At 42.2% G+C, this 7975-nt stretch overlaps 1 pseudogene; it reads left to right on the top strand.

The window, feature by feature from the left end:
• Positions 1-614: 614 nt before the first annotated feature.
• Positions 615-1084, top strand: LOC116528912 (annotated as a pseudogene).
• Positions 1085-7975: the final 6891 nt, after the last annotated feature.

The raw sequence follows: 7975 nt of genomic DNA, 5'->3' as shown, positions 1-7975 counted from the left end.
AGACAGAAATCAGCTATGTTTCTACTGAATAAAATTCACTTGCTTTGCTATCAACAAGAATCATTTTCACTAATACCTTAAATTCCACCTCTGAAGAGTTTTAAAATGGCCTAGTCCGTAGAAAGGCAAGGAAATGTCCAAAGTCCTTTAAAAGCAGTGCCCAGAGAGCTAGCTAAACCTACACTGTTCAATACTATATAGTCACTAGTTACATATGGCTATTTAAAGTTAAATTAAGTAGGCCAGGAGCATGCCTGCAATCCCAGCGCTTTGGGAGACCAAGGCGGGCAGATCACCTGAGATCAAGAGTTCGAGACCAGCCTGACCAACATAGTGAAACCCCATCTCTATTGAAAATACAAAAAACTAGCCAGGTGTGGTGCCACACACTTATAGTCCCAGCTACTCGGGAGGCTGAGGCAGGAGAATCGTTGAACCCAGGAGGCAGAGGTTGAGGTGAGCAGAGATCACGCCACTGCACTCTATCCTGGATGACAGAGTGATACTCCATCTCAAAAAAAAAAAAAAAAAAGTAAAATTAATTAAAATTAAATTCAATTAAAATATTAGGCTTTGCAGATGCTGCCAACACTGGGCGCCCCTTACTACAAGCCATGGTCAACCTCACCGTGTTCTGTGACGTTACTGTTGAAGGCAAGTTCTTGGGCCATCTCCTTCAAGCTGTTCGCAGACAAGGTTCCAAAGACAGCAGCAAACTTTCCTTTTCTGAGCACTGGGGAGAAAGAATTTTGTTGTGAGGGTTCCTGTTTTCACAGAATTATTCCAGGGTTTATGTGTCAGGGTGAGGACTTCACATGCCATAATGGCATTGCTGGCAAGTCCATCTACAGGGAGAAATTTGATGACGCGAACTGTACCCTGAAACAGAAAGGTCCTGGCATCTTGTCCATGGCAAATGCTGGACCCAGCACAAAAGGTTCCCAGTTCTTTGTCTGCACTGCCAAGCCTGAGTGGTTTGGGAAGGTGAAAGAAGTCACGATTATTGTGGAGGCCATGGAGTGCTGTGGGTCCCGCAATGGGAAGACCAAAGAAGATCACTGTTGGTGACTGTGGGCAACTCTAATATGTTTGACTTGTGTTTATCTTCACTACCAGACCATTCCTTCTGTAGCTGGAGAACACCCTGCACCCCATTTGCTCGCAGTAGCCTGTCATCTTTACGCTGTCACTGAAGTTCCCTGTGGGTTCCATGTTTCCGTATTCCCTTCCATGCCTCGCTGGATTGCAGAGTTACATATATAATTATGAAACAAAAACTGAATAACAATTGGTAAAGAAGAAAAGCAGTTCCTCAGTGACAGTAGCCACATTTCAAATGCTCAAAAGCCACTTGTGCCTAGTGGCTACCTTACTGAACAGGACAGAGGCAGAACCTTTCCGAGATTACGGAAAGTTCTATTGAACAACACTGCATTAAACAATAGCCAATTCTCCATTAAAAGGATAGCCAGTAATGCCTCTGCCCATTTCCAAGTCTTTGATTCTTTTTCCTGATGAAACAAAATAAGCAACGACAGGAATGATATGGAGTAGAGACGCTGAAGGAATAATGGCTAGTATTTATTGAATACCAATGATATGCCAGGCATTGTGTAAGACAGTTCATCTAAATTACCTAAGTGGGTTTTCACAATTTCTATATACCTGTATTATCTAATTGAGTCCTCACAATAACTTGGCCCCACTTGTTAGTTTAGGAGAGGCTCAAAGGGATTAAAGTAATTTGAGGCTTCATAATCTAAACATTATTTAATGAAGCCTCACAGTAACTATACTTACTACTTGGTGACTCAGATACTCAAAGAGATTTAAATGCTTTGCTCAAGACCATGCAACTATTAAGGGGTTGCACTAGTATTTGATCTCATATAGGGGGCAGATAACAAGTATAACTAGTAAAAACACACCTGAGAAACGTGACCTCCCAGGTCTACTTAAGCCACTTTGTCCCACTAGAGTATAACATGGTGGCCTGTCTGCTGCAGGAGAATGTGAGAAGTGTTAATCCCAGCCTTTCCTCTCTCTCTCTTTTTAAATTATTATTATTTCCATAAGGTTATTGGGGAATAGGTGGTGTTTGGTTACATGAGTAGGTTCTTTAGTGGTGATTTGTGAGATTTTGGTGCACCCATCACCCAAGCACTGTACACTGCACCCAATTTGTGGTCTTTTATCCCTCACCCCCTTCCTATCCTTTCCCCCTGAGGAGTCCCTTGTCTCATTCTTATGTCTTTGCATCCTCATAGCTTAGCTCCCACTTATGAGTGAGAACATATGATGTTTGGTTTCCCATTCCTGAGTCACTTCACTGAGAAGAATAGTCTCCAATCTCATCCAGGTGGCTGTGAATGCCATTAAATCATTTCTTTTAAGGGCTGAGCAGTATTCCACTGGATATATATACCACAGTGTCTTTATCCACTCATTGATCAATGGGTATTTGGGTTGATCCCACATTTTTGCAGTTACAAATTGTTCACCCTTCTCTTGCATCCAAGGCTGCTGCTGAACCAAGCCCAGGGTATACTGTGTTCAGCCGGCCGTGTTGTAGCACTTACACCATTGTGGTATATTCCTCATGAAGTCTCTCTGTCTCCAGTTAGACCTTGAATTACTCCAAGGTAGAATTAGAGAAAAAAATCCACTGACTTATATCCCACTGCCTACTACATAGCTTTTCAGTAATGTATGTGATGGGCTCTGGACACACTACCCCAGTGTACCTCACCCAGGCATAATGAGTATCTTGAGCTGAAGAACGCTGAGAAAGCTGCAGAAGCCAGAAGATTTCTCTGACCTTCTCTTGCCCCTGCTGTCATGCAGCCGGTCATAAAACTAGCTAGCCTTTCCTTAAAGTAAGTCATTTTCCTCCCTATACCCAGAGGAAAAGAATGTTCTTGTTCTCAAAGACACAATGACACCAAGAAGAATCTGAACAAACAGGTCTAAGTTCCCCCGTTCGTTACCAGTAGGTCGCACCTTCTGTCCTCCAGTCATAATTCTGTGTGACAGAAATCCATACAAATACACTTTCCTTCTTTCCTTTGGGTCTTCCTTTTTAAGGACTCTTGTGTGTATAAAACAATAGATAGAGTTGTAAGCTTTTCTCTTTTAATCTTTGTTTTGTTATTGGGAATTTCATCCCTGACTCTTGTAATGGGTGAGAAATATTTTCCTCTGCAACATTTGCTAATAATATAATCTCTTCTATTTTTATATGCCTGCCCGCTGACATCATTCCATCGTCTCCCAGGTTGCCCCACACCAATATTAAAGAGTCACAGATGGCTTGTGTGAGCGTTGAAAATAGGTATCTTTTCTTTGCAACTTTGGGTTCACGGCTGGGGCCCCGATAACAAAAGGCAGATTAACAAGAGGAAAACGTACAGGTTGATTTAAACACTGCATGACATGGGCGTCTGCATAAAAAAATGAGGACCGAAAATAAGCAGGTGAACATGCTTATGTTTGATAAAGAGTAGACAGTTGTGGAGCAATATGATTGGACCAAAAGTGTGTGATCTAATGGTAATAAACTAGGAGAACGTTAGCAAGACCCGTTTGTTCAGATTTTTCTCTATGTCATTGTGTTTTCAGACATAAAAACATTTCTTTCCTCCAGGTGTAGACGGGCACCTCTGACATGAAGATCTTTTGACATGCTTCAGGGGAGAAGGGCAGGAGAAAAGTCAAAGAGACTTTCCTAGGTTTATAGTTTGCTTCAAGGAAGAAGGGTGAGGATGAGAAAGATGCTGAGCAGCGGAAGGGTGAGAAAGACCCTTTTGCTACTGTTGTTTTCTCAAATGTCAAGGTGCTATATTTTGGGGTGGCATGTCCTGAACTTTATCTGTGTGCAATTTGCTGGGTGTGTAATCCTTGCTTCTACTACTATTTTATTTTTGCAGCTATTGAAAACTATGGTAGCACCAAATACTGAACAGGCATCAAATGGACCATCTCCATCACTGCAGATCATGAAGCTGTGAGATTTGGAGGAAGTTAGTAAAGTTCTTTAGGGCTTAGTTTTTGTTTGTAAGCTATGGACGAAAATCAAACGTATATTATAAAGTTTGTTGAAGAACTTAATGAGAAAAAGCTTAACACAATGTAAGTTATATAGATCCAAGAAACATTATCTACTAATGTTGTTATTCTGAGTCAAAAAATGGATATTATTATAATTTCATAGTTTTTCAATATTTGTATTAATATAACTTCTTTTTTTAAAAGAACACCAGTCGACATGAAGAGCTTATTTTCAAGACTTTTAAAGAATAGAAAATTTAGCTAGCCGGGCATGGTGGCTCACACCTGTATTCCCAGTACTTTGGGAGGCAGAGGTGGATGGATCACCTTAGGTCAGGAGTTTGAAACCAGCCCAGCCAACATGGTGAAACCCCATCTCTACTAAATATATAAAAAATTAACTGGACATGGTGGCACATGCCTGTAATCCCAGTTACTCATGTTGTTAAGAACAAACAGTTCCTCTTCAAAGGATTTCAGTTTCTTGTTCTTTGTTTTATTCTAAAAAAGCAATCTTACCCATTCATCTATCAGCCCTCCCTATCTCTGCTGGAACCAAACATGTCCAAGCATTTCCCATCACCTATGTAATCGTCTTTCCCCTGAAAAGCCTACCCTTGCCTGCTTGATGATGTCAACAGTACCCAATTGAAATTAGCCTAGATTGTGCAGTCTCACCCCAGCCCACAGGGGGAGGACACAGGAACAGGGTCTGCATTAGGGATAAAAACTGCTGCCCTCCTTTGTTCTAGGTGCTCTCCCTTGCCTCTGCTTTGCATGTAGGAGACACCCTTCTATAGAAGCAAATTGCCTCGTTGAGATAACTGCTGCCTGAGTGTTGGTTCTACTTTGCGGCACTGAGCACTTTTATTTCCAACAACCTGGGGGCTCATTCAGGATACCCATTCCTCTCCAGGAAAGGGGTCTCTGGTCTTCTCCCAGGGGAGACACATCCCACTGCCTCATTGCGGTGGCCTTGGAGGCTAAAGATCGAGACCCCACCCACTGTGACGAATAAACCCAGACTCTCAGAAACGTGGGAAGGAAAGACTTGCCTCCAGAAACACCACAGTGACCAGGTAACTCTGTGCATAGACCAAGGTAAGAAAAGTCATGAGGGTGGTGAAGTATTTCCTTGGTGGTCAGGATATCTTGGAGGCTGAAAGAGTATGAATGGTAGCAGGAACTAGTGCTATGCGGAGTGAGTGAGCCCAATCTGCTGTTCCGTGGTTACCTCACAGGCTAACGGGGGCCCTCTTGTAGGAATTCTGATGTTGCGGGTTATACAGTCCTGCCAGTGCTAAGAGGAACCTAATTTTCCTCTGGGGAAGTGGCCAGAGTAGACAAAGTAAGAGAAGGCTGCAAGAAACCTCCAGGAGATGGGGGCTAAATGATAGGCAAGAAATCTTTAATATGAAAGACTGAGCCTTAGCAAACCTTTGGAGGACAGAAAAGGCAAGCAAGAGACCTCTAATAAAAAGAGGTTGAGCCACACCCACTCTCAAAGAACATCCAAAAACCTCCAAGAGGGGAAACACCCCTAGTAAAACAGGGAAAGGTAAAGACAGGGATAGGCAGATCTCCTCATATAGTCCTTTAGGTCTCATGCTAAAATATTGGAAGGAAAATGAAAGGACTAGGCATAAGAAGAAGCAACAGATGATAAAATATTGTTTCATTTGGACCAAGGAAGCCATCCTCAAACCTGCTGTCTTCTGGTCAAAATTCAGATCAAATGAGGATTGGGTCTATCAACTTTTAATTAAATATTTGAATGACAAAAGTCCAGTCTTGCAGGAAGAAATAGACTATACTCTCTGCTGGAGAAAAGGACCTGTTCTCTTTTCCCTAAAGAATGCACGGGAAGGATCTGATTTCACACTCTCCAAAGTAGGTGTGATGAGACCAACTCCTAGGCAGAAGGATCCCAACACTTGGGACCCTCTAAACCACCTTCCCCCACTCAACTTCCCCCCCTTGATCTATCCCCTCCCCAGGCAGCTCCCCATGCAGCTGCTGCAGCCCTGCACCCAGTCCCAGGTCCTTCTCCTACTCCAATTATTCCTCCCCCTTATCACCCTAACCCTTGGGAATTACTGCCACCCATGAGTCTGCACCATGTCAGCCTAAGTATCCTCCCCTAGAGGGACTGCAACATGAAGTAGAGCAATACAAAAAGGACATTCAAAATCTTCCTTTTTCCTCTGTTTCCAAGGAGTCAACTCCAGCTCTCTTTCCTTTAAGAGAGGTGCCCTAAATGCTCTTTTTGTTTTAGAATAGTAGAGGTCTAGAAAGTTGTTTGCTTTTTTTTTTTTTTTTTTTTTTTTGCTGTATTATGAAGGGAATTGAGGTAGAGAGGAGAGTTAGAAGGAATTTGGCTTCTCTATTTTATATCCTCAATTTTTACAACAAATGTACTGGTGTATTTTGAAATGTTTTTAATTAAAATTTGGAATTTCAAATTAATAAAATATGAATTCAAACTGGAAAAAAAAAAAAAGAGAGGTGCCCTAGAGAGGAGGAACTATTGGCTTTGTAAATGCTCCTTTGACTAGTTCAGAAAGTTGAGATTCAAAGAAAGAACTTAAGCCACTGCTAGATGACTCATACAGGGTAGCAGACCAGATTGATCAATTCCTAGACCCTCAGTGGTATACCTCGGCCAAATTAACGTCCATCCTGGATATCCTTTTCCCAGGGGAGGGAAGAGGGATGATTTGTAGGGCTGCTATGACAATTTTGGAGTGTGAACACCCTCCTGGCCAAAGTGTCCCCACAGCAGACCACAAATTCCTGGCCCAAGATCCTCAATGGGATAATAACAATGCAGTCCACTGGGAAAACACGCAAGATCTTAGGGAAATGATAATTAAAGGAATTCGGGAATCAGTGCCCTGAGGTCAGAATCTTTCCCAAGCATTTGACACACAACAGGAAAAAAATGGCAGCCCCATGAAATTTTTAGAAAGACTAAGAGAATAAATGAGGAAATATGCAGATTTAGATCCAGAATTTTGTTACTAATAGCTGGCCAGACATTGCAAAGAATTTGCAAAAACTAGAAAACTGGAAAAACAAGTCCATGGAGGAACTCTTAGGGAGGCTCAAAAAGTACATGTAAGGAGGGATGAAGAAAGCAAAAGCAAAAGCAAAAAGCGAAGATTTTCTGGTAGAATGCACCGGGGTCAAGTTTAAGCCTACATCTGCCAGGCCTTACTAATAATATGAACCAGGAGGGCCACAGAACTTAGAGACCTGTAGAGAGGGAACGCAAACCCAGTACCTTAAGGTTCTGAAAACTGAAAAGAGAGACAAGGGCTACAAATCTGAAAGATTAGGTCATTTCAAAAAAGAATGTCCTGAGTGGAGAAAGGAAGAAGAAAGAATCCCACTCAAGCAATTTAAAGAAGAACAGGGAAGTCAGGGACTCTGCCTCTTCTATCTTGAGTCCCACCAAGAGCCCTTGATAAATTTAGAGGTGGGACCCAAACATAAGCTTGTTACGTTTCTAATAGACTCAGGGGGTGCCTGCTCCTCTGTTTGTCTTGTGCCCTCTACTATAAATTGTTCATTGGAAGAACTTGAAGTTTTAGGAGTCACAGGGGAAGGATTTAAAATCCAAAGTCTTAGAACAAACAGAAGTCAGATACGAAACCCAAACAACAAGCATTAAGTTTTCGTTACTCCCTGAGGCTGGGACAAATTTGTTAGGGAGAGACTTGATGTTAAAGTTAGGTATGGGGTTGCGTGTAAGCACAGAATGACTCTTCACTGCATTAAAGCTGCTTACTACAGCAGAGGAAAACTGCATCAATCCTAATGTGTGATCAAGGGAGGGAAGTTGAGGGAAACTACAGGTCCCTCCAATTCACATACAGTTAAACATTCCCGGGGAGATAGTGGGGAGAAAGCAATATCCAATTCCCTC

This window comes from Sapajus apella, unplaced genomic scaffold (assembly GCF_009761245.1).
Source record: "Sapajus apella isolate SASKATOON/1434 unplaced genomic scaffold, GSC_monkey_1.0 scaffold60, whole genome shotgun sequence".
Lineage (NCBI taxonomy): Eukaryota > Metazoa > Chordata > Mammalia > Primates > Cebidae > Sapajus > Sapajus apella.
Note: the sequence above shows the minus strand (reverse complement) of the source record. Positions and strands in the feature narration are given on the sequence as shown.